This window comes from Arachis stenosperma, chromosome 4, assembly GCF_014773155.1.
Source record: "Arachis stenosperma cultivar V10309 chromosome 4, arast.V10309.gnm1.PFL2, whole genome shotgun sequence".
Taxonomy (NCBI): domain Eukaryota; kingdom Viridiplantae; phylum Streptophyta; class Magnoliopsida; order Fabales; family Fabaceae; genus Arachis; species Arachis stenosperma.
Window position 1 is genome coordinate 99,136,097 of NC_080380.1, and position 7,156 is coordinate 99,143,252.

The window sequence follows — 7,156 nt, forward strand, 5'->3', positions numbered from 1 at the left end:
AAATTCCAGCGTTAAACGCCGGAACTGGCACCTAAATGGGAGTTAAACGCCCAAACTGGCACCAAAGCTGGCGTTTAACTCCAAGAGGAGTCTCTACACGAAATTGCTTCATTTGCTCAGCCCAAGCACACACCAAGTGGGCCCGGAAGTGGATTTTTATGTCATTTACTCATCTCTGTACACCTTAGGCTACTAGTTTTCTATAAGTAGGACCTTTTACTATTGTATTTTCATCTTGAGATCTTTGAATCTTTTGATCACTGGGAGGCTGGCCTCACGGCCATGCCTAGACCTTGTTCTTATGTATTTTCAACGGTGGAGTTTCTACACACCATAGATTAAGGTGTGGAGCTCTGCTGTACCTCGAGTATTAATGCAATTACTATTGTTCTTCTATTCAATTCCGCTTGTTCTTGTTCCAAGATATCACCTGTTCTTCAACTTGATGAATGTGATGATCCGTGACACTCATCATCATTCTCACTCATGAACAAAGTGACTGACAACCACTCTTGTTCTACAAGCATACGAGGCTTAGTGAATATCTCTTGGATTCCTGATACACGATGCATGGTTGATCGCCTGACAACCGAGTGCTCGCCTGACAAACGAGCCAGCCATTCCGTGAGATCAGAGTCTTCGTGGTATAGGCGAGAACTGATGGCGGCGTTCAAGAGAATCCGGAAGGTCTAAACCTTGTCTGTGGTATTCTGAGTAGGATTCAATGATTGAATGACTGTGACGTGCTTCAAACTCCTAGCAGGCGGGGCGTTAGTGACAGACGCAAAAGAATCGATGGATTTTATTCCGGCCTGACCGAGAACCGATAGCTGATTACCCATGCTGTGACAGAGCATAGGCGACGTTTTCACTGAGAGGATGGGAGGTAGCCACTGACAACGGTGAAACCCTACATGAGCTTGCCATGGAAAGGAGTAAGAAGGATTGGATGAAGACTGTAGGAAAGCAGAGAGACGGAAGGGAAGGCATCTTCATACGCTTATCTGAAGCTCTCATCAATGATATACATAAGTATCTCTATCTTTATCTTTATGCTTTATTCGTTTATCACTATACCCATTTGAGTCTGCCTGACTGAGATTTACAAGGTGACCATAGCTTGCTTCATACCAACAATCTCCATGGGATCGACCCTTACTCGCGTAAGGTATTACTTGGACGACCCAGTGCACTTGCTGGTTAGTTGTGCAAAGTTGTGTAGTGAATTACAATTTCGCGCACCAAGTTTTTGGCGTCGTTGCCAGGGATTGTTTGTGTATGGACAACTGACGGTTCATCTTGTTGCTTAGATTAGGTATTATTTTTCTTTAGAGTTCTTAAGAATGAATTCTAGTGTTTCAAGGTGATGTTCTTATCATCACCAAAGCTGATTGATCATCATCAATTTAGCTCTTGAATGCAATGTCCTGCTGAAGCTTAGCTAGCTATGTCTAATTCCTTTAGACTAAAGCTTTAGACTAACATTGCATGATTCCTGGAATTCTCATTAAGAATTTTGATACCTTTATTTTCTTCTTCCACTTAATTTTCGAAAAATCCAAAAAAAAAAATTACAAAATCATAAAAACAAAAAAAAAAATATTTCTTGATTAAGTCTAGTGTCTCATTTTAAGTTTGGTGTCAATTGCATGTTTCTGTTCTTCTTGCATTTTTCAAATTTATGCATGTGTCTTCATTTATCTTCAAGTTGTTCTTGATGATTTCCTTGTTTTGATCTTTGAATTCTATTGACTTGAGTGTTTTGTTATTTCTTATGTGCATTCTCATTTTGTTAGTGTCAATAGTATACAAACTGCTAAGTTTGGTGTCTTGCATGCATTGTTATTTGATTTTAGTTGCACTTTGATTATTCCTCATTATTAAAAATCCAAAAATATTTTTAATTTGTGTCTTTTCAAGTCAATAATACAGAGAATTGAAGATTCAGAACATACTGCAGAGGAATCACACAGAAAAAGCTGAGCATTCAAAAATGCTCAGTGAAGAAGACAGACTGGCGTTTAAACGACAGCCAGGGTACCTGGTTGGGCGTTTAACGCCCAAAAGGGTATAGTTTTGGGCGTTAAACGCCAGAACGTGCACCATTCTGGGCGTTTAACGCCAGGATGGCACAAGGGGGAAGATTTTGTTTTTCAAATCAATTTTTTTCAAGTTTTCAAAGTTTTTCAAAATCAAATCTTTTTCAAATCATATCTTTTCAATCAAATGTTTTTAAAATCAATTTCTTTCCTTTTTCAAAGATACTTACTAACAATTAATGATTTGATTGAACATTTCAAGTATGTTGCCTTTTCTGTTGAGGAAGGTTTAATGTTTGAATCATATCTTTTCTTGTTAGGCAAGTCATTAATTTTTAAAATCAAATCTTTTTAAAATTGTTTTCAAATCTTATCTTTTCAATCATATCTTTTTAAAAGCATAACTTTTCAATCAAATCTTTTTAATCACATCTTTTTAAAATAGTTTTCAATCAAATCTTTTTAATTTCTAATTTCAAAATCTTTTTCAAAAATCACTTTACTTCTTTCCCACTTTTGTTTTCGAAAATCAATTAGTGTTTTTCAAAATGTTTTCAAAATCTTTTACTTAATTTTCGAAAATTACTTCCCTTCTTCTCACATCCTTCTATTTATGGACTAACACTATTCCTTAATGCAAAATTCGAACTCTATCTTCTTTGATAAGTTCGAATTTTCTACCTCTGTCTTCCATTTTTCTTTTCCTCTGACACCTCAAGGAATCTCTATACTGTGACATAGAGGATTCCATATTTTCTTGTTCTCTTCTCTTTCATATGAGCAGGAACAAAGACAAAGGCATTCTTGTTGAAGCTGACCCTGAACCTGAAAGGACCTTGAAGCGAAAGCTAAGAGAAGCTAAGGCACAACTCTCTGTAGAGGACCTAACAGAAGTCTTCAAAGAAGAAGAAGCCATGGCAGCCGAAAACAACAACAATGCAAGGAAGGTGCTGGGTGACTTTACTGCACCTACTCCCGACTTCTATGGGAGAAGCATCTCTATCCCTGCCATTGGAGCAAACAACTTTGAGCTTAAGCCTCAATTAGTTTCTCTAATGCAACAGAATTGCAAGTTCCATGGACTTCTGATGAGCGGATAATTTGTACACTTTTTGGCATTGTTTTTAGTATGTTTTTAATATCTTTTAGTTAGTTTTTATTATATTTTTATTAGTTTTTAGTTAAAATTCACTTTTCTGGACTTTACTATGAGTTTGTGTGTTTTTCTGTGATTTCAGGTATTTTCTGGCTGAAATTGAGGGATCTGAGCAAAAATCTGATCCAGAGACTCAAAAGGACTGCAGATGCTGTTGGATTCTGACCTCCCTGCACTCGAAGTGGATTTTCTGGAGCTACAGAAGCCCAATTGGCGCGCTCTCAACGGCGTTGGAAAGTAGACATCCTGGGCTTTCCAGCAATATATGATAGTCCATACTTTGCCCAAGATTTGATGGCCCACACCGGCGTTCAAAGTCACCTCAAGAAATTCCAGCGTTAAACGCCGGAACTGGCACCCAAATGGGAGTTAAACGCCCAAACTGGCATAAAAGCTGGCGTTTAACTCCAAGAGGAGTCTCTACACGAAAAAGCTTCATTTGCTCAGCCCAAGCACACACCAAGTGGGCCCGGAAGTGGATTTTTATGTCATTTACTCATCTCTGTACACCTTAGGCTACTAGTTCTCTATATATAGGACCTTTTACTATTGTATTTTTCATCTTTGGACATCTAGTTCTTAGATCATTTGGGAGGCTGGCCTCACGGCCATGCCTAGACCTTGTTCTTATGTATTTTCAACGGTGGAGTTTCTACACACCATAGATTAAGGTGTGGGGCTCTGCTGTACCTCGAGTATTAATGCAATTACTATTGTTCTTCTATTCAATTCCGCTTGTTCTTTGTCCAAGATATCACTTGTTCTTCAACTTGATGAATGTGATGATCCGTGACACTCATCATCATTCTCACTCATGAACAAAGTGACTGACAACCACTCTTGTTCTACAAGCATACGAGGCTCTAGTGAATATCTCTTGGATTCTTTAACCGGAATCTTCGTGGTATAGGCAAGAACTGATGGCGGCATTCAAGAGAATCCGGAAGGTCTAACCTTGTCTGTGGTATTCTGAGTAGGATTCAATGATTGAATGACTGTGACGTGCTTCAAACTCCTGAAGGCGGGGCGTTAGTGACAGACGCAAAAGAATCACTGGATTCTATTCCGGCCTGATTGAGAACCGACAGATGGATAGCCTATGCTGTGACAGAGCATCAGGGACGTATTTCCAATGAGAGGATGGGAGGTAGCCACTGACAACGGTGAAACCCTTGCATAAGCTTGCCATGGAAAGGAGTAAGAAGGATTGGATGAAGGCAGTAGGAAAACAGAGAGACGGAAGGGAAGGCATCTTCATACGCTTATCTGAAGCTCTCACCAATGATATGCATAAGTATCTCTATCTTTATCTTATTGCTTTATTCGTTTACCACTATACCCATTTGAGTCTGCCTGACTGAGATTTACAAGGTGACCATAGCTTGCTTCATACCACCAATCTCCGTGGGATCGACCCTTACTCGCGTAAGGTTTATTACTTGGACGACCCAGTGCACTTGCTGGTTAGTTGTGCGAAGTTGTGTTTATGCCATGGTATTGAGCACCAAGTCTTTGGAGCCATTACTAGGGATTATTTGAGATGTGAAAAGTAGTGATCACAATTTTGTGCACCAAGTTTTTGGCGCCGTTGCCGGGGATTGTCTGTGTATGGACAACTGACCGTTCATCTTGTTGCTTTGATTAGGTATTATTTTTCTTCATAGTTCTTAAGAATGAATTCTAGTGTTTCAAGGTGATGTTCTTATCACCACCAAAGCTGATTGATCATCATCAATTTAGCTCTTGAATGCAATGTCCTGCTGAAGCTTAGCTAGCTATGTCTAATTCCTTTAGACTAAAGCTTTAGACTAACATTGCATGATTCCTGGAATTCTCATTAAGAATTTTGATACCTTTATTTTCTTCTTCCACTTAATTTTCGAAAAATCCAAAAAAATTACAAAATCATAAAAACAAAAAAATATTTCTTGTTTAAGTCTAGTGTCTCATTTTAAGTTTGGTGTCAATTGCATGTTTCTGTTCTTCTTGCATTTTTCGAATTCATGCATGTATCTTCATTGATCTTCAAGTTGTTCTTGATGATTTCATTGCTCTGATCTTTGAATTCTATTGACTTGAGTGTTTTTGTGTGTCTCATATGCATTCTCATTTTGTTAGTGTCAAACTGCTAAGTTTGGTGTCTTGCATGCATTGTTAGTTGATTTTAGTTGCATTCTTGATTATTCCTTGTTATTAAAAATCCAAAAATATTTTTAATTTGTGTCTTTTCAAGTTAATAATACAGAGAATTGAAGATTCAGAACATACTGCAGAGGAATTATACAGAAAAAGCTGGGCATTCAAAAATGCCCAGTGAAGAAGACAAACTGGCATTTAAACGCCAGCCAGGGTACCTGGCTGGGCGTTTAACGCCCAAAAGGGTAGAGTTTTGGGCGTTAAACGCTAGAATGTGCACCATTCTGGGCGTTTAACGCCAGGATGGCACAAGGGGGAGGATTTTGTTTTCAAATCAATTTTTTTTCAAGTTTTCAAAGTTTTTCAAAATCAAATCTTTTTCAAATCATATCTTTTCAATCAAATGTTTTCAAAATCAATTTCTTTCCTTTTTCAAAGATACTTACTAACAATTAATGATTTGATTGAACATTTCAAGTATGTTGCCTTTTCTGTTGAGGAAGGTTTAATGTTTGAATCATATCTTTTCTTGTTAGGCAAGTCATTAATTTTTAAAATCAAATCTTTTTAAAATTGTTTTCAAAATCATATCTTTTCAATCATATCTTTTTTTTAAAACCATAACTTTTCAATCATATCTCTTTAATCACATCTTTTTCAAAATAGTTTTCAAATCATATCTTGTTGATTTCTAATTTCAAAAATCTTTTTCAAAAATTACTTGATTTCTTTCTCACTCTTGATTTTCGAAAATTAATTAATTTTTTTTTTAAATGTTTTCAAAATATTTCACATGATTTTCGAAAATTTCTTCCTCTCTTCTCACATCCTTCTATTTATGGACTAACACTATTCCTTAATGCAAAATTCGAACTCCATCTTCTTTAATAAGTTCGAATTTTCTACCTCTGTCTTCCATTTTTCCCTTCCTCTGACACCTCAAGGAATCTCTATACTGTGACATAGAGGATTCCACATTTTCTTGTTCTCTTCTCTTTCATATGAGCAGGAACAAAGACAAAGGCATTCTTGTTGAAGCTGACCCTGAACCTGAGAGGACCTAACCAAATTCTTCAAAGAAGAAGAACCCATGGCAGCCGAAAATAACAACCATGCCAACAATGCAAGGAAGGTGCTTGGTGACTTTACTGCACCTACTCCCGACTTCTATGGGAGAAGCATCTCTATCCCTGCCATTGGAGCAAACAACTTTGAGCTTAAGCCTCAATTAGTTTCTCTAATGCAACAGAATTGCAAGTTCCATGGACTTCCAAAGGAAGATCCTCATCAGTTTTTAGCTGAGTTCTTGCAAATCTGTGACACAGTCAAGACTAATGGGGTTGACCCTGAGGTCTACAGACTGATGCTATTCCCTTTTGCTGTAAGAGACAGAGCTAGGACATGGTTGGACTCACAACCTAAAGAAAGCCTGGACTCTTGGGAAAAGCTAGTCAATGCCTTCTTGGCAAAGTTCTTTCCACCTCAAAAATTGAGTAAGCTTAGAGTGGAAGTCCAAACCTTCAGACAGAAGGATGGAGAATCCCTCTATGAAGCTTGGGAAAGATACAAACAATTGATCAGAAAATGTCCTTCTGACATGCTTTCTGAATGGAGCATCGTAGGTATTTTCTATGATGGTCTCTCTGAACTATCCAAGATGTCTTTGGATAGCTCTGCTGGAGGATCTCTTCATCTGAAGAAGATGCCTACAGAGGCTCAAGAGCTCATTGAAATGGTTGCAAATAACCAATTCATGTACACTTCTGAAAGAAATCCTGTGAACAATGGGACAAGTCAGAAGAAAAGAGTTCTTGAGATTGATACT

At 37.8% G+C, this 7,156-nt stretch overlaps 1 non-coding gene across 1 annotated transcript; it reads right to left on the bottom strand.

The window, feature by feature from the left end:
- Positions 1 to 6,826: 6,826 nt before the first annotated feature.
- On the bottom strand, positions 6,827 to 6,934 carry LOC130978773 (small nucleolar RNA R71). Its single transcript, XR_009086388.1, has one exon. It is a non-coding gene; the product is annotated as a small nucleolar RNA R71 (small nucleolar RNA).
- Positions 6,935 to 7,156: the final 222 nt, after the last annotated feature.